The sequence below is a fragment of the Podarcis raffonei genome, chromosome 2 (assembly GCF_027172205.1).
Source record: "Podarcis raffonei isolate rPodRaf1 chromosome 2, rPodRaf1.pri, whole genome shotgun sequence".
NCBI lineage: Eukaryota > Metazoa > Chordata > Lepidosauria > Squamata > Lacertidae > Podarcis > Podarcis raffonei.
Genome location: NC_070603.1, coordinates 29227574 through 29253732, shown reverse-complemented (window position 1 = coordinate 29253732; position 26159 = coordinate 29227574). Strand labels below are relative to the sequence as shown.

Here is a 26159-nt window from a genome sequence, read left to right as displayed (position 1 = left end):
GTGTGCTTTTATTTAAAATGCATCTCTGGGTTATTTGTGGGGCATAGGAATTCGTTCATTTCCCTCCCCCCAAAAAATTATAGTCTGGTCCCCCACAAGATTTGAGGGACAGTGGACCGGCCCTCTGCTGAAAAAGTTTGCTGACCCCTGATCTAGAGGGTTGGATGGGGGGGGGCGCACATGTTTTAAACACACACACTGTCACAACTTTCCAAAACATACTAGTATAGATTGTGGAGTGGCAAGGAATCTCCTGGAGGCAACTATTAATTTCTTTAACGATTTATTAGATTACATTTTTGGTGTGAGGAATCCAAAGTGTCTTCTGCAGGCCGAAGCATTTGCCCAAGTAATAGGTTTTCTCCCCACATACCTTCCCTCCTTCATCCCGGAACAATATATTGCTCTCGGCCTCTCACTCTGGGGGAGGAATGAGAATGAGCACACAAATTAGATTGTAAAGGACACAGTTTAAATCCTTAAATTTCCTACACTGGCTTCACATCCGCTCCCAGATCTAGCAGAAGGTTCCTTACCTTCCAAGTCCTACATGACCTCGCTTCCTGCATCCCTCTGCTCTTATATCAAAACACATCCCTGACCATGACCTTCACTCTTCCAGCATCACCGTCCTCAGTCACTCAAAGAGCTCCTGATCTCATCCACAACTCCACCATTTTGTCCTTGATGTTCCTTGTACTTGAAACTGCACTGCACTAAACATGAGCGATGCCTCTTCTTTCCTTCAAGTCCATCCTTAGAATCCTTTTTCCATAAAGCCTTTGGTACAGCCCCTCGGCCCTCATGCGAAGGCTAGTGAGTCTTTGCCCCCCCCAATGTTGTTGGATGGCCAGTGGGCAGGGAAGATGGGCTTTGTAGTCCAGTAACATCTAGAGGTCTGCAGGTTTTCTTTCTTTGACCTAAAGTGAGAAGGCCTACGTACCTGTGACTAAAATAGCACACATTTTTGCCATTTGCTCTTGTCCCCATTTCTTCTGCTGCCTCCTGCCTATCAATTTGTAGATTGTAAGATGTCTGGATAGAGACTTGCTCTCTTAAAGTGCAGTGCTTTTTTCTGGGGGAAACTCGAGGGTATGCAATACAGTGGTACCTCAGGTTAAGTACTTAATTCGTTCCAGAGATCTGTTCTTAACCTGAAACTGTTCTTAACCTGAAGCACCACTTTAGCTAATGGGGCCTCCCGCTGCCGCCGCGCTGCCAGAGCACGATTTCTGTTCTCATCCTGAAGCAAAGTTCTTAACCCGAGGTATTATTTCTGGGTTAGCGGAGTCTGTAACCTGAAGCGTATGCAACCTGAAGCGTATGCAACCCAAGGTACCACTGTACTGGCACCTTTTTCCCCTAGAATTAAAACACTGGTTAAAAGTGTGGCACTCACTGCAACAAATTCATGGCGAGTACCAGCACCCTCTTTTTCTCTAGAAGAAAAGCACTGCTCAGGTGTCCCTACAAATTGGTGGTGCTGTATAACCACCACTAAACAAATATACAGTCATACCTCGGGTTACAGCCGCTTCAGGTTGCGTTTTTTGGGTTACGGACCACCGACACCCAGAAGAACCGGAACGGGTTACTTCCGGGTTTCGGCAGTCGCACATGCACAGAAGCGCTAAATCACGCTTTGCGCATGCGCAGAAGCGCCAAATCGCAACCCACCCGTGCACAGACACAGGTTGCGATCACTGCGGGGTGCGAACATGCATCCCGCATGGATCACGTTCGCAACCTGAGCGTCCACTGTATCAGATCTTCAAGTAGCAGCCTATACTTTTGCGTTTCCACAGAGAAGATCCGTAGCTTGCATATTTCTCGGGAGATCTACCTCACACTTTGAGACAGGAGAGAGAATCAGATCCAGGCACAAGTGTTCAGAGAGAGGGAGGCACGCGCCAAGTCTTCCGGAGAGATGGAAGGTTGCTGGGAAACAGCAGGTTAAGAGCTTTGAGACAGGAAGGTTCCCCCCCCCAACCCCCTCCGCACTCCAAAATGGTTCTTCACTTGCCAGTGGGTGGCAAACACTGTTTAGCTGTGCTGATTGAGGAAGTTGGTAAGAGGTTGTTCTGGAAGACCAGAGCAAAAATAGATGAGAGAACAACGGTCAGGCTGTGGTTAGCTAGCCTGAATTGCTATGATTAGTGTAGGAGAGGCAGCAGCTTAAGCACTTGACTGGCTACACCTCTCCCAGAGGGAGGAAAAGGGGACTATTTCACATTTGCATATATGACACTTCGAAACGCCTGCAGTCGGAAAAGTCTCTGCGCATTGAGTAACGCTGGAGCGCCATTAAATGGGAGCTTCATTGGAGGCACTTAGAGGCAAAGCAAAACAGGAGGACAATTAAAAGGTGGCCATGTGCCATCTTTGTCCTCTTCGGTGGATCATGTTTTCTCTCTCTCTTTTGTTTTGCTTGTGAAATCACTGGGGTAGGCTATGCTTTTCCGTTGGAAATCAGGAGTAGGCTATGCTTTTCCATTGGAAGGCCATCTAGCTATGGAAGACCCACTTCCCAACACAGTAGGGGTGTGTGAACATGGCACCAAGTGAGTATGCCGTGTGTGTACACAAACAGTTGAGCTGTACGCTTCTACAATTATTCACGTGTAACAGTCCAGGAGTGTACAGTCTGTGTCCGCATAGGATGTGCTGTGTAAATCAGCAAGTGTACACGCAAATCAAACAAACACTTGAACATGTGTAGAGACAGCTTGTATCTGCGTTCCATGGAATGTGTGAGCAAGCATTCTGTCATGCTCTACTGTGACCAAGAACAAGAGACAGTCTAAAACAGTGCTAAAAAGCAGGTTGGCTTCTATCTTAATTGCCAGTGCCATTGATATCACCAGGGGCAGGGAGCAGGTTTAGCCCCCACCTCTAAATTGTCTCTCAGAGCATCCCTTTACTTTCTCCCACTAGATGAACAGCTGCCATTTGTTGGCTGCAGAGAAGTAAAACTTTGCACTCTGGTATATTGTTGGTGCTGTGGGTTAAACCACAGAGCCTAGGACTTGCCAATCAGAAGGTTGGCGGTTCGAATCCCCCCGATGGGGTGAGTTCCCATTGCTCTGTCCCAGTTCCTGCCAACCTAGCAGTTCGAAAGCACGTCAAAGTGCAAGTAGATAAATAGGTACCACTCCGGCGGGAAGGTAAACGGCGTTTCCGTGCGCTGCTCTGATTCGCCAGAAGCGGCTTAGTCATGCTGGCCACATGACCCGGAAGCTGTACATCAGCTCACTCAGCCAATAAAGCGAGATGAGCACCGCAACCCCAGAGTCGGCCACGACTGGACCTAATGGTCAGGGGTCCTTTACCCTATATTGGTTTACAATGAGGACAAAATAGAATCCAGTCCTCATTGAGGAAGAGGTGCAATGCCAATGGACCCTGCTGCAAGGCCTGGCAATTTACCATCCTTCTCATACAGTGGATGACTTACTTATACACACACACCCAAACCCCATAATGGCAGGCATCTCCCTAATCTATTAGAATGAACCCAGCAGAGTACAAAGAGGTCCATTTGTTCCAGACAGAAAGCAAAGTAGCACTTAGAAGTGCAACCTGGGAACAAGATGAGTTATATGGTTTCCTCTTCGGCTGCAGAGAATCTGCAACTCCTATCAAAGTGAAGGATTAGAGAAAAGCTGAAGGAGGGCTAGGCCTCCTCAAGCACTATTAGTGGTGCAATCCTATACATGTCTACTTTGAAGTAAGTCCCATAGTGAGGGAAGAAACATCTAGTGTGGCAGCATCCCTGGAGGTTCAGTGGATAAAGATCTTTCCTAATGGGACTTGAGTAAATCACTGAATCCCAAAATTCATTCTTTATCTATGAAATGGGAAGCATGTGTATCACAGGGATGTCGCATGGATGCACATAAAAGGAACAGCGCAGTAAACTCAAGGTTACGTGTTCCACAGTATTGGAAGCACAAAAGAAATTAATATTGGGTAACAACACTCTTCTGCAACCTGAGACACTCAGGTTCCACCACACCCCCCCCCCATCTAAAGTGCAAGCTTCTAGGTTGGAAATCTCATGCCTAGGGGGCAAATGTGCACACACACACACACACCGGCCTCACTACCTGGCCCTTGGAACTCTCCCCAGGCCACACTCTGTTTTCCACCCCAAATGTTTTTGCCTGGATAGAATTTGTCCTTGGACTCTTGTCAATGCCTCTTGTTTGCCTGGACAGAGGGCAGAGGTGGATTTGTGAATGTGTGTAGGAAGTGACCTCCTATAGAACGACAGAAATGTGCATTTGCTGCTCTGCCTGTTTCTGCCTCTGGAATCGCCCACCACTGCCATGTCGCCATCAGAAGGTTGTCCGAAAGGGAATGTGGCCATCAAACTGAAGAAGCTTTCTCACTCCCTTGTCTAGACCTTGTCTAGGTCTGTGTCGACAGAATTCAGAATGTGTGGGGAATTGTGGGTAGAATCGTAGAGGCCTGGGAGATGGGGAGGTATTTAAAAAGGATACCCAGCAGCCAAACAGTGGTATGGGGGCCCCAAGGTAGTGTCTGTATACCCTTCAGAAGCCTTCAGGGTGCCCACCCCTAAAATTAGGCTTGAGAGAACCCTTCTGCTGTAGTCAATAGTGCATGTTGCAGGGCTTGTGTTTGTGGTGCCCACGATACTTTATCCGCTTTGCAAAGGTGCTCACAAGTCCCCAAGTGGCTGGAACTGCCTGCTCTCTTTATGATCAGCAGAACCAAAATAAACAAATGTGCTTAAATGATGTTGATCGCAACATTTCATCTTTCATTTGGGATACCTTGGTGCATTATTATTATTATTATTATTATTATTATTATTATTATTATTATCAGCAGCAGCAGCAGAGTATACTCAGCACTCTTGGAAAGTTATATGTGTGTCACACCCCAATACTTTTGTGATTCAGCTGGGACTTTCTTAACTAAGGGGAAGAGCTTCTCAAAAATATACATCATCTTGAGAGCAGGATCTTCGGGTACACGCTGCCAGTGGAATGAGGAACAGGAGCCAAGCAGAAACAAGAGTGAGAGTAAGAGAAACTTTTGTTTTGAAGGTGGGAGATACTGAGGGAGGGGTTCCAACAGGAGGGGAATGAGTGTGTGTGTGTGTGTGTGTGTGTGCTGTCAGAAGAATGTGGCTTGAGTGGTTGCTTCAGTGGGTGGGATGCCCCTCGGGGGATTATAGTTGCTGGACTCCAGATACTGCTGTCTACCTCTCCATCTGCATTTATTATCATCACTGCAGACATTTGTGACATTAATTATCTTCCCCAACATCAAAAGCTCCCCCCACTTGTTCAGCGACTAAACAGAAGGCCTTTTCTTCCCATTGCCACGGGGCAATTCCAGAACCCCCTCTCCACTCTGCTTTCAGTCTCAAGGGCAGTTTTTGCCCCTACTCCCAGTGAAAGGCAAAGTGCTGACACAGGGGCTTTGTCTCTCCCCTCTCCCCACCCCCTTGCTCTTTTCACATTTTAGTACCTCCCAAGCCCCCTTCCTCCACTTCACCAACACCATCTACTTGCAAAGCCTACACAGAATAGGCTAGCAGCTCCCTGTGTGTTTCATAGGGCTGAGATATTATTTAGGTAGAATGACACAACACTCCCTATGCAGGACCCCTTTCCTCAACTGATCAGAGGCAGAAGCCACAGGAAATGGCCTGCTGGATTTGCTTCAGAGCTGGCTTGGCTTCTGAAGCTCCCAACAGCAAAGGCTGCATTCCTATCAGTGGCGTAGCGTGGGGGGTGCCAGGGGTGCCGGCCGCACCGGGCGCAACATCTGGGGGGGGCGCGAGTCCAGAGGGAAGGGACAAGTTCCTTCCTCCGCTGGGCTCCCCGCCGCCACCGCCAGCCTTGCGCCCTAGCGCGCGCGCCCACCACCACCCCCCCGCCGCCGCCGCTGCGGCTGCGCTCCACTCACTGCTCGCAGGAGGAGCAGCCGCTGCAGCAGCGCCGACGCCGCCACCGACGCCTGGCCGGGCACCGGCAGCCTCCGCACCCCGATGCCGGCGCCGGCGCCATCCCCTCGGCCCAGCCACAGGCGGCGACTGCTTCTGCCGACTGGGAGGGAGGAGAGCTCCGAGGGGCCTCGACGCGCCCTGCCCTCCCCAAAACCCTCCGAGAGGAAGCCGGCGGGCGGGCGAGGGTCTCCCGTCGGAAGGGGGCGCCGCTGGCTCCGGCTCTCAGCGCAAGTCTCAGCCGCGGGGGAGGGGGGGCGAGGACGGAGCTCGGCTGGAAGCCCCCGGACCCGGCCGGGAGGAGGAGAGGCGCTCGCCAAGCCCGGATCTGGAGCGCCTCGGAGCGCGGGCTCCACCTACAGCCCAAGGAGAGGAGGGGGCGGGGAGGCGCCCGAGGGGAGGGGGCTTCGGCTGCCTCGGCCCGCGGGGGCTCCGCAAATAATAAATTTAATAAATTCCTGCTGAGCCTTTGGGGGGGTCTTTGGCTCCTTCGCTCGCCCCCAGCCCCAGTGGCGTAGCGTGGGGGGTGCAGGGGGGGCCGGCCGCACCGGCCGCAACATCTGGGGGGGGGCGCGCTCGCACTCGAGTGCTAAAATCCACGGGTTAGGGGGCGCAAATTACTTGCCTTGCCCCGGGTGCTGACAACCCACGCTACGCCACTGATTCCTATACACAAGGTAAAGGTAAAGGGACCCCTGACCATTAGGTCCAGCTGTGGCCGACTCTGGGGTTGCGGTGCTCATCTTGCTTTATTGGCCGAGGGAGCCGGCGTACAGCTTCTGGGTCATGTGGCCAGCATGACTAAGCCGCTTCTGGCGAACCAGAGCAGCACATGGAAATGCCGTTTACCTTCTGTCAGGGAACTGCCATCAGTGCCGGAGGGAGAGAGCAAGCTCCAGAGGTATTCCAGAGAGTGAAAAGGTTCACTCAGGCAACCCAGCCAGGTGTTGGCACCGGCTTACGCACGAGCAACCCCTAGAACCATTACACCTTCCCACCGGAGTGGTAACTATTTATCTACTTGCACTCTGATGTGCTTTCGAACTGCTAGGTTGGCAGGAGCAGGGACCAAGCAACGGGAGCTCACCCCATCGCGGGGATTCAAACCGCCGACCTTCTGATCAGCAAGTCCTAGGCTCTGTGGTTTAACCCACAGCACCACCCGCGTCCCTCCTATACACAAACCAGGGTGTAAACATCACTGAATTCAATGGAACTTACTTCCGAACTGGCATGTAGAGGGTTGCACTGTCTTGTGCACATTTGCCTGAGAGTAAGCCCTATCAAATCCAATGGGATTCACTTCATATAGGATGGTGTTCCTGGCTGCAATGCAACTTACTTGGGAGTAAACGCCCAAAACAATGTCTCTCCCCTGCCTGCCTGATAACAGAACATGAATTTGCCGTTGTTTATTATGCCCTAATTCAGGGTGGTCGAATTCTAAATTAACCCTGGTGTGCCTTTCCTCTATTTTTTATTCACTTTCACCTTGGGCAGAGTGGCAATTCTTTTGACTACAAATAGAATTTGTAATTTATTTATTTTTACATCTTGTGCCAACTCACCCTTCCCCATCTAATCACAAACTGGCTGTGTGCTCACAATGATTAGATGCGTGTACAAGCAGTGCTCCTGTGCTCGCATCCTGCTTGAGGGTTTCTCATGGGCATCTGGTTGGTCTGATCCAACAGGTCTTCTTATGTTCAGTTTGTGGGAATCAGCCCTTCCCTGCAGTGGATTGAGATGCAAGTTGCTTTCAACCTTTTTGGACATTTCACACACACTGACATACTGTTGCGGGGGCGAGGGGCAGAGCCACAGGGGTGGTTGCCCCGGTCGCAAAATTGTTAGGGACACAACATTGCAACACCCGGGGCTGCCTCAATACAGCTGAATGCTTCCGTTGCTGAAAATGGCTTCTCCGTGCGAACCAGGAAGTGACCTCTCCAGACAACGGAATGACTCTTCTTCTTTTTATCTCTGCAGCTATGATCTCTTGGGTGACACGGACACTGTTTTGCAGTTGAATGTGCATATATACTCCATCGGTTTCCCTCTCTCCCATCCCTTTGCACGGCCCCGGGCACTGGCAGTCCATGCTACGCTACTGTTCGCACATTAACATATTTTTGGCAAACACAGTGAATTTAATTGCGCACCTGAAACTGAAGTGTGCAAAAGGGACAAACATTTGGTTTGGAAATGTGTTGATCACAATAGGGAGAGGGGCAAATGATTGGTTGTGGCTCCTGCTTGCTAACAAACCCAGATTTGCTGCAGTATAATGAGAGAAATGTGCCTTAAGTGGACACATGTAGGAGTCTAGAACATAAAATGTGTGTGTGTGTGTGTGTGTGTGTGTGTGTGTGTGTGTGTGCATGTTAAACCTGCCTGTCATGAGCACAGCCTTGGGGAAAAATTAAGGAAAGCCACGTGTCATTCTCTCTGGAGTTGCTTAGAAGGTCCTCTGGGTCCAGATTAAAGGAAGTGACCCTTACGTGGATCAGGAAGCCCCATCCCACTGGAAGTGAATTTCCATATATGACTGGGAGTTGGCAGAGCGAGGTTGAGCTCTCAGTTTGACAAACAGACCATTCTGGAGCTCTGAAGGGGATTTGAAAAGTCAAACACAGGAGTCAGACTTTGCCTGTAATGGCAAAAATTACATTGCCCTTCACCTTTTTAGCAAAAGGACTCATTTCAAACAGCAGTTAACTTACAGGCTCAATTCTACAGAGAATTATTTCATATATTAGCTTTGCTTTAGACACGCTGCAGTGATAGGCAGCTGGACGAAGTGCGTACCCTGCTCTAGGGACTTTGCTCAGGTTGTTGCATTTCGGCTGCTGTAGCAGAACAGTCTGCCAACAGGAAGCCTCTGTAAGTAAAACCATGGAAATAAATGCACAGACCCAGCAGTGCTAGCAAAAAAAGAGAGTGGGCAGGAGAGGGCAATTTTTATTTTTTGCTTCCTTGCTACTGGATTCAAGGAACACTATATTGGAGGAGAAGCACATGGTTTTAATGCTGCCACCCCTTGGGAACGAATCCTACAGTTCTTTAAAATCACAATATTAATTCAAGACTCTCAGTTAAAAAGAAAATAGAAACCTTCAAGTCCCAATGTTGAGTCAAGACATGTTCAGTTTAGGATGTCAGATATAGGATAATCACCTTTTGGGTCCTGTTCCCTATATGCAGAAATAAAGCAGCTGAAGGTGTTCCTGGCATGGCCCCACTAGCTTCTCAAGCTTTTATTACAGGGCCAGGGGGAGGACCAGTTAACCCCAAATTGTCACACAGTTGATTAGACAAACCATGGCTTGGTTCTCCAAAGTTTGATTTGTTTCCCAGCTGCTCTTGTTTCATGTCTTTGAAGCACGATGAAAGTCTGGGGTGGGTTGGCCAAACAAACCATGGTTAAGGAAGGCTGTTGGATTTGTATGTGACACCAAGCCATATTTAAAACAAACCAAGATTCACAAGACAGCAACAAAACCATGGCTTTAGATCATGGTTTGTTGGCAGTGAACAAAACATACCTAAGTCACTGGGCAGGGTTCAGTCATAACACCTAGCCATGGTTTAATAAACCATAGTTTAATAAACCACTATTTACCGTTATGTGAAAACAAGGACAATGTTATCTCACAGAGATTTGAAAACCAACCAGTAAAATATATTATCTATACATTCTTAGGAATTCAGTGCTATTTGTTCCCCTCCCCCTGCCAAAGAAAACAGTCTGTAAAATATAGTTGAGAGATGCCTTTCTCAAGGACAGGAAGACTCAGGGTGGATCTACACACAGGGGGAAAAACAATGCTAAAAAAAAGCCAGAAATTAAATTGTTATAACAAAAGCGGGGGGAACGCTATGTAAAATTGCATAGAAAAGTTTTCTGCTCTACAGTACCATCTGGTGTTGCATGTTTATAACATATTCAAAACACTATTTTTTTGACTAATGTAGCTGAGTCCTAAGTCTCCTGATAAGCAGATTCCATGGTGAAGAACTCAGGAACGAAAGGGCTATTTGTAAGGGAAAGAAACCACTTCCCTTCTCTTCATTTGATTCTGAGCACCTGGTAAGAGTGTCTAATTCAATTCCAAAGTTATCCAATTTGCCCAGAGCCAAAATTTGTTTCCAGCACAGATTACAAAGCCTCTCATCTAGGCTGTCTGTTGCTTCACTTGCTAACTCCTAAGACAGGATTTCCCCTTCTTCTATATTCCTGAAGGCCAAATTCAAGTGATTTTAATTGCAGGAGGAGGAAACAGTTCTTGCTGATAGAAATCCAGCCCCTTGATTCACATCACTCAAGGCTGCTCTTGGGGCAGAAAGAGGACTTCCTCTTGGAGTCATATATTCCACTTGCTTCAATGTTAAGAGCACAAAGGACTAAGCTATGTGTATAGGGGAACCTCAATCCCAATGTCTCCCTTTGCCAAAAAAATTGTGTCAACTGGAGGAAAAGATTCCGGGGTGGTGGAGAGAGAGAATTTTCCAAATTAATATTGGATTCCAAATAACAGGAGAGGGTCAATTGTTGGGAATGGTGCTTCAAGCCCAAGACATTAAAAAGTAGCGTAAAAGGTTGACACCATAGGACAGAAGCATAATTGGTCTCAAAGAATGTGTTAACAGTAGCATAAAGCTAGGACTTTTATAGCAATTAGATTTCATTATCTGGCTGCAGAGTACATTCTTTTCTTAGTTGGATTCATAAGGTTTTGGAGCACTCACAACATTTAGATTGGTTTAAAAGGGGCAAATGCTCTTTGAAGCTCATGTCGGATTCGCAAGCATAGAAGAAGGAGAAGTACTATTCCTCTTTCTAGACAGGCAATTGCAACTGCAGCAAATAATGCATTGGTTTAGAACAAAATGCTTCAAGACAGATAATGAACTGAGGTCTTCTTGGAGCAACCTTGGAGGACCACGTGGGATGGGCCTAGCAGTGGAAATTGGGAAGGTTCAGGGATCGCAACAGTGACAAATCAATACAAATCAAGCCAATGGGTGAGGTGACTAAGAGAGAACATCTGCCGTAATTTGAGATAGCGTTCTCCAACCTGGTTGGCACTGGTGGGAGTTGAAGACCAAAACATCTGGGGGTGACCACACAGAGGAAGGCAGTTTTAAAATCTATAATGCACATGTAACTACCTACGGATAGCATCGGGCTTCACTAAGAGACATTGCTTTCCTCTATCAAGAGCTAAGAGAGCTTGACCATTATTTGACCTTGCCAAATGCTGATCTTTCCTCTGGCCAGGTAAGCAGCTCTGCTGCCAGCCGCCAAGTCCTCTGGAATTGATTAAACAGGCCTCTTGCACCAAACAAAGTGTAATCTTTCATCGGGTTCTTCTAGCAAATCTCTCCCTCCTGTCCATCCTGTGCCTGCTGAACCAATCTGGAGCAGCCGCTGGTCCTTGCAAGCCCAGAGACTTTGTCCCTGCACCATCACTGCTGTGTTTACTCGACAGTCTGCACTGATGCGCTGGCCACTGCTAGCTGACGCCATGGCCCTAGGGCTGCAATATTTCCTTAATGACACCTTGTGAGCCCGTCGATACAGAAATGGAAATATATGTTTTTAATGAGATGCAACCGCATGCTGGGTCACAGGTCGCCTCCTTCGGGGTTGACCTGGCAAGGGCTGCCTTTCATTGTCAAACATGTCAGAAGATTGTCATGGACTTAACCCCCCCCCCAAGACAAGGGGTGTGGGTGTCAGACTTTGAGGTCAGCCATTGGGCTGCATTCTCTTCTCTCCAGCAACAGGGCCTCCCTGTTGTCAGTTTCTCTGTGGCTACCAGGGGAAGAAGCGATCAGTTGTGGAGCTGGGCTTTTCCTCTATCGTGTAGGCTCATTTGTGTTGTTTATAGAGTGCTGACTAACAGGAGAACCCAGCTCTCCTTTATCCTGTTCCCCCTCCCCATCCTCAGCTTTCCAACGCTGCCTAGTGACGAAGCTGAAGTATATGCCACCTTTTATGAGGGAGTTGTCTCTCTCATAGGCACCCATCTTGCGTGTTTGCAGGCTGTAACAGAGAGAGTGTCAGAAATCGGCTCAGCAGAATTGGAGACTGAGAGAGATGTCACAGCTCTGATAAGCTAACAACTCGTATAAGACAGTACCAGAAGAGCCTGGTTGGCTACTTCCCCTATTAGGATTGGGCCTTGGTTGTTTGCAGTGCTATTTCTGTAAGCAAAATAGGAAAAAGAGTGGCAGCAAAAAGAACTCACCATGAACACCTCCCTTGTTCTCTTTGAATGGCAATGGCGCCCACCTGAGAGGTGCCAGAATTGACTTCAGGCTGGGGGGGACGGACACCCTGGTTGTTTGACTGCTGTCAAGGTTTGGTTTGGGCAGCTTGCTCCAGCAATCTAAGCCCCTGTCCTCCCAATTTCTTGACTCTGCCTCTTCCATGCTTCTGATGGCATCCAGATGCCGAAGGCTGAGCCATGAGTCTGAGGCATAGCTGTCAACTTTCAGATTTGAAAATAAGGGATCAGCAGCCTCGAAAATAAGGGATCAGCAGCCTCACCTGTCCCGGGATATCTAGCAATCCGGGATAGCAGCAGGAAGCAGCGGGAAACAGTGCTAGAATAAGGGAATTTCCCACCAAAAAAGGGAAGGTTGACAGCTATGGTCTGAGGCCTGAAACCATGAGGAAAGAAGGCTCACATTTGCCTTGTTGGCAAGCCCTATGGGGTGACTTCAGCTTAGAAGCGGCAAACCATGACCGAAACATTCGGATACAAAAACATTCTGCACCAAGCTCATTTGGGCAACAACCTTGGATGCTCTCTGAGAAGGTCTTTCCAAGCAGTGTTTAGCACACAGCCCTTTCCACCATGGTTAGTCAGTTCATTGCATGGAATCCAAACCATCTTCCCTCAAGCGAGCACTTCTGCAGCAGGCAACCTGCACTTCCCTAGCATTCACTTACAATACTTGGTAGCTGGGAAGATGCAATGGTCTTCCCGCCTACCACAAAACACACATTAATCGTAGCAGTTTATGTCATGCAGAGTGTGGTTCAACAAGTGCAACAAGCAAGACAGATTCCCCAATGCTCACAATTTGTCAGTATTTTATGTTTTATTGTATTTTTTATTGGGGGGTGTTTAATCCCACATTCCCACTCTGCAGCTCAATAGCAGGAGCACTCATGCATCCTTGGGAACAGCTGAAGCTCAGTGGATAGAGCACATTCTTCACTTCACAGCATCTCCAGGTAGCGTCTCCCTGCCCAAAACCCTGCAGTGCCATTGTCAGCCATTTCATTGACAATATTGAGTTAGATGGAACCTATGGTCTGACTCTGTACGAGGCAACCTCACATCTTCCCACCCTTTAAAATTTAAAACTGAATGTGGCAACACACCAGCACTGCTACTCCCTTTGACTGTAGCAAAGCTCTATAATATTAGAATGTGTCCACATCTAAAAATATCTAAGTGGTATACAAAACTACAGTCAAAAACATATACAATAAATAAGAGAATGTGTCTTGATTGGGCTAGGAATGAGAGTGACAAGAACCCATGTTTTTGGTGGCCAATATCAGAGTTGTCCCTGCAGGCGGGTTGTGTGGTGGTGAATAGGGATGGCTGCACTGGCCCCCACACTTTGGGATGACCCACCTTCTTCTCCTATCCTTTTTTAATATATATATATTTTGTGTCCCCTTAGGCCAATGCATTCTTACTACCTTGGCCTTTCCCCAGAGATCTCAAGAGCACTAGTTTTGGCCTTGCAACTATGGCCTTGCAAGAGTTGAACAAAATATAAGGGCTTGCCAGAGCTTCTTCCTCGTCTTCCTGGATGCTCGCAGATTTGAATCCAAATGGACTGAGTTCCGTTTGTCAAAGAAATTAAGCAGCCATATGTCTCTCATGATCAGGGCTTGAAGCACAAAGCCTCATACTGCAACCTGAATTGCTTTATATCTATGTGTTTTCCAATGCCAGATTTCCAATGTCAACAGGCTTTAAAACATGTTTCCCAAGTGAATATTAAGAGTGCCACTGAGCATGGGGAGAGTGCATTTGCTTCATCCCCCTCAGTAACTGAAGCAAGCCTTCCACAGCAGGAATCAGGGATCATTGAGCTCCCAGGTCAGATGGCTGCACCACTTCCAGTTAGACTTGAGTCCCTCCTCCCATTAGCGCAGAAGAGACTGTGAATTTTTGCAATAAACCAGTACAAAATGCTTATTGCTGTCACCAAATTAAAGGAGTTTAAAGTTGATTAACAATCTTCCTTTTATTTAATCAACCAATAAATTAACCATTCACCAATTAATCAATCATTATGAATTGCCAGCACTTCATTTCATTGTTTGTTGAGGTTTGTATAAATTTTAGTTGTTTTAAGTATTATTATTTAACTGTGCTTTACTGATTGTTTATTTAACGTTTAGAAACAGCTTTGAGGTCCGTTTTGATGGACAACCTAGATGTCCAGGAAGTTATTTATTTGACCTTCCTTTTCCAACAAGTCCTTTAAGTGGATTTTTTGCTTTTCTCAATCTGTGTCTGTGCCAAAATTGATATAATTTTTATATGTGTTTTTATTGTTAAATCGTTTAAGGATGTTTTATGGGAAGTGATTCCTAAACAAATTCTATGCATACTTTACCTGGTAGTAATTTTTACTTAATTCATATTTAAATAAATTTAAATAAATATATAAGTTCCTAAACCTCAATATGGGTACCATTTCTGAAATACAGGAGGGAGCAAAATATAACTTATAGTTTAATAAAGAAATCTATCATTTACTGTTAGAAGGCCTCAGCTAATATTGTCCCTGCTATGGCATCATATCATATCAGAGCCAAAGCATATATATAGTATATAGTATATATATATATAGAGAGAGAGAGTAAGCCTACTGATCAAAATTGCTCCCACTAATTAATCAGCTAAAGCTTTCATTGTGCATTCTAAAAATTAAAAAGATTACAGCTTGCAGTCCAAAGAATACAATTTTCTGGGGGGGGGGGGAATGAAAGATTTTTTCAGCTGGTCTAAGCATTTGGCTTGAGATTTGTTATGGGTTTTTAAAAAAAACCCCAAAAAACCATTGAAGCTGGCAGCACTGGATTCTCTCTCGCCCCTTCTTCAGTCTCCGAGATTAAAAATTGATACAATTTCATTTTCTCTAATTACGTTCCCATAGATGAATGAGTCCCAGCCAGACTCTTCCTTCTTCTGAAACATGCTACTGTTCTGCCTATGTGGCGGTAATGGGTTTCTGCAGTGTGTGGTGCGGTGTGGTGGTGAAAGTCACAGTGAGGCGTAACAGCAAGTAAGAGATGCTATAGCAGGTGGCATGTTGCCATGGCTGGAGGCGGTTTGGATGTCACAGCAATTGTGGTGGCTGCTGAGGGGCGTGGCGGATTGTGGAGCTTGTGATGTGGTGTTGGCACACGGGCTGGGCTGCTGCAGAGGGCCGGAGACTGCTGCTTCTGCTTCTGCTGCGGTTGGCTGCTGCTGCTACTGTTGCTTGCTGCTGTCTTGTTGCTCAGCGGAATATTGAAGAATCCTTCCCCACTGCCAATGGGAACAAGCCGCTCATTCCATTTTGAGAGTGTCAGTGTCTGGGGAAGGATCGATGGGAACACTGTGTTACAAGTAGGAGTGGAAGGGGCCGGTTGTCAGCCGCTGTAAATCTCTGCTCCACTTGCACAGATCGTTTTGCTAGGAGGAACGGCACTCGGCGTGCACCGTGGAGAATTGATGTAGCCAAAACAAGACGTCAGCACACCTATCTGTGGTTGACCGGATTTCTTTTCAGGGTACCTTTTTCTGAAAGTGACCGTTCCGCTGATGTTCATGTCGGAGGGTTCTGTTGCCAAGTTCCACCTGATTCAGAAACAGGCTTTCGTTGCAAAGGATTGCATTTGGGTTCAATAGACTGTCTGACAGACTAGAACTGGGAAAGCAGAGATTCAAATAGAAGCTGAGCCGTAGATCTACCGGGTAGCAACCTCAGGATATTATTCGGAGTTGTGAAAAGTTCAGGGCATCCTTTACTAAGGTGTTTCCTTTGGAGAGGGGTACACTGAACATGTATGTGTTTGTAGTGGTCTGTTTACTTACAGATATGCAGGTTGAGCAGGAATTAAAGGATACAGCAAAATGCATCTAAGCAGGCAGTGCTCGTCGCAAAGCACCATCAGCAACTTTGGAACGTGTCCCTCTCCCAAATATTCCTCCTTTGAAAATGCTTAGCAAATCTGTTCCAGATGGCTGTGACTCAAGGTACTTTTCCAAGCTGACTTTACACTATAGCAGCCAAATTGCACATTAGTTGCATTGTCTCCCATTAATGACCAGGCAATCTTAAGCCTAGGGAGAAAGGCATTGATCAAATTCCCATAATATTATAGCATGGGCTCACACCAAGTGTCTCACTTTTTGTTAGCTACCTGTACGAATAGGAATATAATGGCATGCCTACAAAAGTTTGCTGTTGGGATTTAGACCTGCTGATTCAGTGTGCGTGATCTACGCAAAGCACCTGCCTGTCATTTTAGTCCCTGTGCCAATTCACTGTAGTACCCTGAGCACATTGGTGTAAGTGGAAGATGTCATATCAAGCATGGAAACAATGCACAAAACTTCATGCAATGTGGAAACTCAAAGAGTTGTAGGGAAATACTTCCTGTGCTGCTGGTATAGTACAAAAGCATCATATATAGGAAGCTATTCTCCTAGCTTGCATGACACATAATCAACTTCCTCAGCATGATGAGGATGCAAGACATCCTCTGTAAAAGGAAAGTGCTTACTAACAGATTTGTGGCTTGCACTTGGTAGCTTGTCTCCAGTCACAGAAAAGATTGTCAGAATCCAACAAAAGACTGGTGCTTCACTTACACAATATCCTTGCCCATATCTTTAATGTACACAGTTTGGCTGAATCAATATATATTATTATGATTGATTAATTAATATGTTGCTTAATTGCCAAAGTGGCTCCTAAGTGGTTTACAAGTATAAAACCAATTACAAACAACACACATAATTAAAATGCATTATAAAACGATTCCATCGTTAAAATAACATCCACAGTTAAAAAGTACAATAAAAGCCCAATAAAACAGCACAACAATTCAAAGTTAAAATTGCAATTAAAACAATGAAAGCAGGAGGTTCAGGTCAGGAAATCAGAGGAATGCCTTCTAGAGCCAGCAGAATGCCAATATTGATGGGGCCTCTCGTATTTCAACAGGGAGAGAATTTCCCAACACTGGTAACCACCACTCAAAAAGCCCATCTCTATGTTACCACCGACCATTATAATACTAGTAGTACTAGTAATAATAATATATAATATATATTAATAGTAATAATAATATATAATAATAGTACTATTGCAACTCTAACTGGGTTTCATTTGTCAATCTGAATGCCTTTATCAGGCAATGGAGGGGAAGGCGGTCTTTCAAATATCCTAGTCCAGAAGTCTTACAGCTCTGTAAAGTAAGTAGCAGGACCTTAAAACTGGCTTGGTAATAACAGTCAGACAGTGCAGACCCCTTAGCACTGGAGTGCTTGATGCAGAGCACCACTGACCACTTGGGTTGCAGCATTCTGCATCAGCTGCATCCTCTGGACCACCCATAAGGGAAGCTCTACACTAAGTGGATTACAATAGTCTAAATGTGAGGCTACCAATATATGAGTCACAGTGGCCAAGTTATTCCTGAAAATATTGGGTGACAGGTGCTCTTCAGACCTGGAAACCACTCACCCACAGTGTCTCTGTCTTAACAGGATTCAGCTTCAGGCCCTCATCCAGCCCACCACAGAATCTAGCCCTTGGTTCAGCTTCTGCAAGGCTTGGAATTAACTGGGAGATAAGAGTTGGGTGTCATCAGCATACTGATGACACCATGCCACAAATCTCCTGGTGACTGCTCCTAATGGCTTCATATACCACTAGGGATACCCTGCCAGAATCTGGACACATAGTCCTCCAATGCTATCCTCTGAGACTGGCCATGCAGGTAGGAGCAGAACCACCATAAAACAGCACCTCCAACTCACAGCCCATGGAGACAGTCCAGGAAAATACCATGGTCATGGTTTCAAAAGCCACTGAGAGGTCCAACAGGAGCAACAGATTCACACTCTCCCTGTTGCCCCATTAAAGAGGTCAACCAGAGCCGATTCTGTGCCAAAGCCATACGTGAACCCAGACTGGAATTGGTCCAAATTATGTTAACTCCAAAAGTGTCACAACCTTCCCAAAAAAGTGGGTATTAGCGATCAGGCAACAGTTGTCAAATACCCCAGTGTTCAGGATAGGTTTTTCCAGGAAGAGATGCACACCTCCAACAAAGCAATGGTGACCACCCTCTCACTGGTGAGAGCCAGTGTGGTGTAGTGGTTAAGAGCACTGGACTAATAATCTGGTGAACCGAGTTTGATTCCCCGCTCCTCCACATGCTGCTGCTGGGTGTCCTTGGGCTAGTCACACTTCTCTGAAGTCTCTCAGCCTCACTCACCTCACAGAGTGTTTGTTGTGGGGGAGGAAGGGAAAGGAGATTGTTAGCCGCTTTGAGACTCCTTAGGGTAGTGATAAAACAAGATACCAAATCCAAACTCTTCTCTTCTTCTTCTCATGCAAGAATGCATTAACCTCCTCTTAGATTCAGCCAGTCCACTCTCCCACCCACAACTTGCATGAACGAGCCAGGATGGGCAGGAGAGTGCAAGTAAGACATGGACAGCCAAAAGCACCTTGTCCACACCTTCAGGCCTCAATAAATGAAACTCATTCCACAGAAGTGAATAAGACAGGGTGCTGGATGTTACGAAAAAGGAGCAATGCAGAAGCAAGCACCAGGTGGCTGGAATGGTAAACAGGATATGAATGTTATTGGATTGTCCCGTGGGAAACTGGGACTGTCTGTAAAGTGCTCTGAGAGCCGGATGTTACCTCAGAGCAGCACATGACCCTGTACTGGAAGTACATGGGTGGAGTTTATTCTCTCTCTGCACTGGGAAGCAAAGTGTACAGACATGTTTCTCTGTACTGCTGAAAGACAGAAATAAAGACATGTAGATATATTTCTGTCTGTCTCATTCCCCCTCCCTGGGGGAGGAGTGGTGTGTTCTTTTCACGTTAGAAAAGGATCGCCGAAGAGACCTCCTTTGATCTTGCCGGGAGTCGCTGGCAGGGGAGGTCATAAGGAATCAAGCCGGGCACCTGGAGGGTGGCCAAATTCCTCTGGACTGAGAGCTAAGCTGGAAGCTCTGACTTTTGGCTTGATCCCGACAACTGGTAGCAGACCGATGGTTATCAGATCTGTGAGAATCTGCATGAGAGGTGAGAGGTCGATGAATCGTTGCCATCCTCTGCACCTAAGGAGATAAAGAAAAGCGTCTGCCTGCAGCCAAAGGCTGAAACAGACAGCTGGACACCGAGAGGAGTGTGTTTCAAGGCAACGGAGAAGGTATGCTGCATTTTGGGGTAGAAAAATAATGAACGCAGAAAGGCTTATTTTCTGGTTCACAAGGAAGAGCTGCGTTTGAAAAAAACAAGCTCTGAGGGCAAGCTTGCATACCAGGAATTCCTGTGGTTGAGATAAGGAGTTCCGTCCTGAGCAGGTTGCTAGGCAACGTCTGCCAGTTACTGAGTGGCCTAAAAAGAGCCTGGGAAATCGAAAGTGTATCTGCGCAGCTGTGCAAGGGTTTTGAAAAAACAACCCAAAGGTTTGCCTGCCAGTGAAGCAGTAAACAAAGACTTTTGGAGTTTTACTGGCTTGGAAAGTGAAAGCTGCCTTGAGATTGAGTGTAAAGCTGACTCTTGGATTCAGCATGGATGCCAAGAAGGGGGGAGTGCCCCTGAGTGCCGTGGTTCTAGAAGAACACAGCCGGCATGCTGCACTGGAAGTAAAGCACAGGGGGAGGGAGGAACGGAGTTCTAATTCCCCCACCGATGAGGCTACTGGAAAGGATGCTGTAGCTTTGAACGCTGTCCAGTGTTACAGTTGTGGACAGGCTGGGCATCTTCAGCGGAGCTGCAAGAAGCCACGTCAGCCAAAAGGAGCGAAGGGCCGCTCAGCAAAGCCTGAGGCGTCAGGCAAAGGTCACACCAAGACTTCGGTGAAACCTGCAAAAGCTATGATGGCGAAAGGAACCACGCCAGATGTTGGGAACGCGTTTATTATCGACACTGCAGCCACGGTTCATATGTCCCCACACAGAGAACTCTTTTCAACGTTTAAGAAGCAAAGCTTCACTGTGACACAGGCCAATGGTCAGGAGCTAGAAGCGGCCGGCGTGGGGACTGTCTATCTTAAGAGTCTGGACTTGACAATAAACAGTGTTTACTTGGTTCCTGAATTGAAGTTCAATCTGCTGAGTGTTTCGCAGATTGCAAAGAAAGGACTGAAACTGTCCTACGATGCTGAGAGCTGCGAGATCTACAAAGATGGAGAGTTATATCTTTCTGCCAAACAGAAGGATGGACTTTATTTGTTGACTTTTGCACAAAGTGATTACATGGAATGTAATTCATCTGTGTCTAACCTAGTTTCTCTTGCAGGTGTGAGCAAGAAGAAGACCGGAGTCAACAGAGCATTTCAGCGGGTGTATGCTGATGTGATTGGTCCTCTAGAACCATCTAGAGGCAATGCAAGATATTATCTTGTGTGTGTGGATCATTTCTCTAACTATGTCTGGGTTTATGTGTTGAGAAAGCCAAAGGAAGCCTTGGAGAGGTTTCAGGAGTTTTGTGACAAAGTTAAGAGTATGCATGATGCTAACATTGATTGTCTATTCACAGATGAGAAGCAGATTTTTCTTTTACAGGATTTCCAAAGGTTCCTGAAGAAGAAGGGAATCAGACACAAGATTGCTGTTTCAGCGGAAGCGTGGAACAGGGGTGTCTGTGTACGGGTGAACAGAGAATTGCAAAAGGGGATGGAAGCGCAATTGCTAAGTTCACATCTGCCACATGAGTACTGGGCCGAGTCTCTGATGTCGTACTGTTATACGAAAATGAGAAAGGTTTCAAAAGAGTTGGGAAGTTCTCCTTTTGAGAAACTGTTCCACAGAAAACCTTCTGTTGCCCATTTCAAGGTTTTTGGGTCTCATGTGAGAACAGAAGCTCCAGGTGGAGTAAAGAATGCCAGAGGCATTTTTGTGGGGTATGAAAAGGGTCTCTACAGAGTAATTTTGTCTGAATCTGGTCAGGTGATTCTCACAAAATTTCTAGAGAATGCTCCTGAACAGGAGAGAGTGATAGTACACACATTTCCCACTGAGGACGATTCAGATGATGATTTCACTGATTTCAGCTCTACAGAAAGTGATGACACTGATAGCTCGGAGAGCTCAGTTGTCACAGTCATTGAGAGGAAGTCTCACACAATAGATAGGCCTTCACAACTGAAGGATGAATCACTGTTTACCATTGGAACTAGTTCTCCAAAGAGTCCTGAGACTGGACCAGTGAGCAGAGAGGATCAGCACCTCATACGTAGGTCTGAGAGAGTTACAAAGGGTCAACCACCCAAGAGGTACTCAAAAGAGTTTGCTAACTTAGCTGTTGCATGTGTTGCTGTTGTAAACAACCGAGGACAGGTTGGAGCCGTGTCTAAGTCAGAGACAAAGACACAACAGAGAGTTGCTAGCCAAGGTAATGCAGATGCACTCATTCCTTGGAAACCAGACAACCAGAGAGGTACACTGGGGAAACCAGTGGCGGGGAGTTCCAAGGGTGGAACTGAAACAACAGGGGAGTGTTATGTGTATAACAACTGTTTGTTTTCTTCTCTGGATCATGCTTTGCTTGCTGCAACACGCATTGATTCTTTTGGGGGAGGATGTTACGAAAAAGGAGCAATGCAGAAGCAAGCACCAGGTGGCTGGAATGGTAAACAGGATATGAATGTTATTGGATTGTCCCGTGGGAAACTGGGACTGTCTGTAAAGTGCTCTGAGAGCCGGATGTTACCTCAGAGCAGCACATGACCCTGTACTGGAAGTACATGGGTGGAGTTTATTCTCTCTCTGCACTGGGAAGCAAAGTGTACAGACATGTTTCTCTGTACTGCTGAAAGACAGAAATAAAGACATGTAGATATATTTCTGTCTGTCTCATTCCCCCTCCCTGGGGGAGGAGTGGTGTGTTCTTTTCACGTTAGAAAAGGATCGCCGAAGAGACCTCCTTTGATCTTGCCGGGAGTCGCTGGCAGGGGAGGTCATAAGGAATCAAGCCGGGCACCTGGAGGGTGGCCAAATTCCTCTGGACTGAGAGCTAAGCTGGAAGCTCTGACTTTTGGCTTGATCCCGAGACTGGATTGAAGATCAGCATGAAGGCAAGTGATTATGTCATCAAAGTGCCTAGCGAATATATGACACAGCAGCACCATACATTCCACTCATCCCTATAAGGTGCTGCTAGGCTATGTACCTCTTGGATCAATGAACTGTCAGAGCATTATTATTGCATGGATGCTACGTCAAGAGTATTAGCTATTGGATCGGAGATGAATATGATATCTTGAAACTGACAGGAATGTGGTGCTGAACCATCCTTCGCTTATTAAGACAGCTGGGTTTGCAAACAATACTCTTTAGAAGCATTCAGTCCATTTTTGTAACATTTGCAATATCCAGTGTTAGAGTGTTCCACAGGCTAAATTATCCCTAACTGTGAAAAGCCTTTTCTTTGCTAGGACTTTGCAATCTTTGCATTTCAATATCACACTCATCCTGCAAAACAGAAACAGCAATAGTTCCTGATCTGCCTTCTTGATACCATTCATTATGTTACAGACCTTTAGCCTTGCCACTTTAAATTGTCTCATCTTTAAAATAAACAAACCAGATCTTTCAAATCTCTCTCTTTGCAGGAGAGCTCCTCTCAGTCCTTAATCATTTTTTGCGGTTCTCCTTTGAACATTCTCCAATTTGACGATACCCTTTTTGAGATGAGCCGCCTGAGTACATACAGTATTTCAGATGAGCGAGAACACTGTTTGGATAATAGCATTTAAAACACCTCCATCTGACAGTGTAAAGTCCTATTGCATATCACAGACTTCTACTGTTTGCCTAGGCTCTGTCACACAGCTGCAATTTGTCCCTTAAATTTAAGATAGTTGGGACCAGAACTGAGGCACAATAGGAAGAGAACAACTATACTCAGATGCTCAGAAAAATTGAATTGATTCAGTAAGGTTGCGATCCTACACATACTTCCCTGGGAGTAAGTCCCATTAAACTCAATTGAGTTTGCTACTGAGTGCATGTGTGCTGCACAAGTAACTGGGGAATGTCATCCTTCTGTACAACACAAAAAGTGAAGTCACAGTTAAAAGAGTTTATCAGTATTTTCAAATATTAGTCAACCAGCTCTGAAAGATGTTTAGCCCAACATCCTGCACCCCAGGAAACTGACTTGGGAGAACACTACAGAACAGCACAATGGGAATGGGACGCTGGTGGGATAGTTCTGAATTCCTCAAATAATAATAACAAATAATAATAATAATTCCTTTATCTAATATATCTAGTATAGATATAGTATATAGTACAGTACATATCTAGTTGTCTAGTACTGTATAGAGCTGTTACGTTCTACACAAAGGGTTATTCTTCTCAAGCAACAGGCTCTGGAAACAGAAGCCTAATGGTAACCAAAGGCAGGAGTTGACCTAAACGATTGTCTCCACCTCCATCATCCGGCCTGGACACTGAGGTTCAGCTCCGAAGGCCTTCCTCATTGTGAGATGTGAGGTTACAGGGAACCAGGCAGAGGGTCTTTTTGGTAGCGGCACCCACCCTGTGGAACACCTTCCCAGCAGATGGCGTCAAACAGATAAACAGTGATGTGATTTTTTTTATAGGCTGCTCTGTTCGGGGAAGTTTTTAGTGTGTGATGCTGCATTGTGTGCTTTTACCATTTTTTGTTGGGAGCCCCCGGAGTGGCCAGGGCAATCCAGTCAGACGGGCATCATATAAATTATAAATTACAGTGGTACTTTGGTTCTCAAACTTAATCTGTTCCGGAAGTCCGTTCCAAAACCAAAGCGTTTCAAAACCAAAGCATGCTTTCCCATAGAAAGTAATGTAACACGGATTAATCCGTTCCAGACTTTTAAAAACAACCCCTAAAACAGCAATTTAACATGAATTTTACCATCTAACGAGACCATTGATCCATAAAATGAAAGCAATAATCAACGTACTGAAGTCACACAATCAATCAGTAGCTGAAGTGGGTTCCATACAGTCACGAAAACAAAACAAAAAAGCCGCAAAAACAAAAATGCAAAATAAATAGCAAAAACAGACACACCTCAGCGTGGCACTCAAAACGGAAACATAACACTCAAAACGGAGCATGTTCAGCTTTCAAAAAATGTTTGCAAACCAGAACACTTACTTCTGGGTTTGCAGTGTTTGGGTTCCAAGTTGTTTGGGTACCTAGGCGTTTGAGAACCAAGATATCACTGTATCATTATATTATTAAGTACCTATACTCTTGTCAGGGGGCAACTAAGCCCAAACAAAGTGACCTGGCACACAAACACACAACCCCTGCACCCTAAATTCAAGAAGACCCCCAACACCCCTTTTCCTACCCCAGTGCAAGACGTCCATGACAAAAAGTGTCTCTCACTAAATGCAAACAAACTGTGGAAAGGACGACAGGTTGAAAGTGGAGACAAGAGATGTACCTTTCCCCCTTTATCTGTTTGTTTTGTAACACACATAAAAAACGTTAATAAAAACGAAGAAGAAGACGACGACTGTCAACAAAACACAACACACCGCTTCCTTTCTCGTCCCCCTCTCAACTCTGCCCACCCTTCTTCCCAGCCTGAAGGGGAAGTTTCCCGCCCAAACAGTAAAGGATGCTGCAACAAGCGAAGGGGCTTGACTCCGGAGCACAAAGGGTGCGGCGGCAGCGGAGGAGGCGGCTTCCCTGGCAGCCCTTTCCCGCCGGTGTCTCCGCGCCATGTGCCTCGCGGAGCGGCTCTCCTCCTCCTTGGCTGCGAGCGCTCAAATATTTACCCAGGCGAAGGACACCACGCCACGCCCCGGCTGGGTTTGGAAACCGCGCGGCGGCCAAGAAAGAAAGGAGCAGAGGAGGGGGAAAGAGTCTCTAAATAAAGCCTCGTCTACCTGGAAGAGCGTCTGGATTCCCGGGTCGTTTTTATTCGCCCGCCAGCAATCCGAGGCGGCAGCGGGGCGGGATCTCCCGCGGCTGCTGCGGCTGCTGCTGCTGTTGCCGCTGCCGCCGGACACTCTCTGGGTGAACCTGCCTGCGGTCATGTTGGCAGCCGGGCTGGAACAGGAAGTTAGCATTGTAAACCGAGGGCCCTTTCAAGCCCTGGCGAATTCCGCAAGCGAGCGCCGCTCTGCGCGCACACGCACACACACACAGCGCACACGTGTGCGCGAAAGGCGCGCTCGGCCAAGCCAGCCTTCTCTGGGTTCCCAAAGAGGTCGGCAGGGGCGCCTGCCAACTTAAATGATATATTGGAGGGGGGGCAGGTAAGCCCCGCCCCGCATAATCGATCACATTCTGATCACCGTTTGAATGGCAATGCCAGTAAACTTGGAGGGGGGCGCCCAGTGCCGGATTTACGTATAAACTAAACAAGCTATAGCTTAGGGCCCAAAAAAAATTTAAAGGGGAAAAAATGTACATTTCCAAAATACATGTCATCGTTGGCTTCTGCTGAAGTGGGCATCCATCATCGGCTCCCCAGGCTCTTCTAGCTCTTTGCAGGCGCCCTCCGAAAAGAAGGGCTGCAGTGGATCAGGGCCAACATAATGGGGCTGGTTGGGTTTGTTATTGCTGCTTGCCGCTTCTGCCACTTGGCCAAGCAAGAGATTAGGCAGGAGGCCTCCCAGTTCTGGAGGTGCTTTGACGTTTGCAACGTTCATGGCAGTGGACGTGTCTTATTACCATTTTACAAATGAGGACTTTGGGATTGGTTTGCCCAAGTCCACACACTGCATCCTTGATTCTTTTCCCTTTTAATGGAGATTTCATGTCCAGCTTCATATAACCAACATGAAGGGGTTAACACTATAGAGTAAGCTGTCCTGCCAGACTTGGCTCACTTTGGGAGGGATGTGGTAATCAAGCCTTTGTTCAACCTCCAGTCTACCCGAGAAGTTCAACT

At 46.6% G+C, this 26159-nt stretch overlaps 1 long non-coding RNA gene across 1 annotated transcript; it reads right to left on the bottom strand.

Moving 5' to 3' along the window:
• Positions 1–266: 266 nt before the first annotated feature.
• On the bottom strand, positions 267–25226 carry LOC128407304 (uncharacterized). Its single transcript, XR_008328763.1, has 2 exons — positions 25150–25226; positions 267–420 (listed from the first exon to the last, which is right to left on the bottom strand). It is a non-coding gene; the product is annotated as an uncharacterized LOC128407304 (long non-coding RNA).
• Positions 25227–26159: the final 933 nt, after the last annotated feature.